The sequence below is a fragment of the Neophocaena asiaeorientalis genome, unplaced genomic scaffold (assembly GCF_003031525.2).
Source record: "Neophocaena asiaeorientalis asiaeorientalis breed wild unplaced genomic scaffold, Neophocaena_asiaeorientalis_V1.1 scaffold141, whole genome shotgun sequence".
Classification (NCBI taxonomy): Eukaryota; Metazoa; Chordata; class Mammalia; order Artiodactyla; family Phocoenidae; genus Neophocaena; species Neophocaena asiaeorientalis.
Window position 1 is genome coordinate 3,349,556 of NW_020174267.1, and position 1,353 is coordinate 3,350,908.

The 1,353-nt window shown below is 47.8% G+C and overlaps 1 protein-coding gene across 2 annotated transcripts in view; it reads left to right on the forward strand.

Annotated features, from left to right (window-relative positions):
* Window positions 1–1,353, forward strand: part of CLDN10 (claudin 10) — a 99,813-nt gene that overhangs the window by 75,517 nt on the left and 22,943 nt on the right. The window lies entirely within an intron of this gene.

Below are 1,353 nucleotides of genomic sequence, written 5' to 3' on the forward strand. Positions count from 1 at the left end.
AAAGTGGCAGGGGGCGGGTGGTGGGATGAATTGGTAGGTTGGGATTGACATGTATACACTAATATGTATAAAATAGATAACTAATAAGAACCTGCTGTATAAAAAATAAAATAAAATTCAAAAGTTCTAAAAGAAATAGGATGATTTGTTGAGTGTGGAGTATATCCATACAATCTCCAATGGTCCTCCCCAATCTATTTTGATGTTTCTGTAATTCAGCCTCCTCTCTTCTTCACAGATGTTGAATCACCTCTAATTTCATTCTGTACCAATTTAGTTTAGTTTTTTTTTTTAAGTGGCAAAGGGGAATTGAGAAACTCTTCACAATGAACCAAAGTGTCCCTGCAATTTGGGGGTTAGCAACTAGCGTTATTATAGCAGATCTGATTTAGAGGTTTTAGACCTTGGTTACTTTGGGGAGGAAGTAAATCCTGAAAGTTCATACCACGAACTGCAAGACCTTTAAACGGACAAATAATAAACCTATAATAAAGTCAGAGTCTTTTTTCTCTCATTTATGCTCAACTCTGTGAGCTCTGGAGCCCAAAGTACACCCTGATCTTTAAGTTTGCTTTGAAACAGCAATGAAGGAATGAGCTTAATCCTCAATTAGGTGCAAAAGGTGGAGGTGGTAAAAAAAAGTTAAAGATACAGAGCAGCTGTGACAGCCCATCGGCTCATAGAAGAGACTCAGAACTGGCAGCTGCAAGGGACCCACAGGAGAAACGTCTTAAATGCACGTCCTATGCGTAGTACGTTGGTATCAGCAGGCCAGCATTGTGGCTGGAACAGTCACGACCAGGACTGTAAAGATAAGCCCCGACGCAGCCTGTGCTCTCCATAGACTTACGTTCTGAATTTAGGTTTGTGCCACGCACCTCTTGACAGTGACCTTCCTCATACCGCAGGGTCAAAAGGAACTGCAGAATTTTAGCGCAAGGCCGACTTCGAGCCCAGAACCGCAGCGATCCCTCCTTGACAAGCCGAACTGGGTCACTCAAAAGAGCGTGGCACTAAATCTTTAGGGTTCAGCGGGCCAAGGGCTGCGTTAGCAGTTGGTGTCCTTTCCGGGCACACAAAAGCCTTTTTCTGCTCTGCTTTTACAAGGTATCCTAGAAGCCAAGCTATTGTCAATGGGTAGGGCTGGGGAGGGGAGGGGAGGGGAGAGGGCCCGAACGCAGCAAGTTGTCCACCTCCGGCTGCCAGTCTGTCCAACAGGAGAGCCGATCTCGGCTGTGCCTCGGCCCCGGGGATGGGGGCGCGGGGTGGCGGGGGGTGCACAGGGACGCGCAGGCGTGCGTTCCTCCAGACCGCTGGCGCCGGGCCAGCTGGCTCGAGAGAACCCAGGTGGCT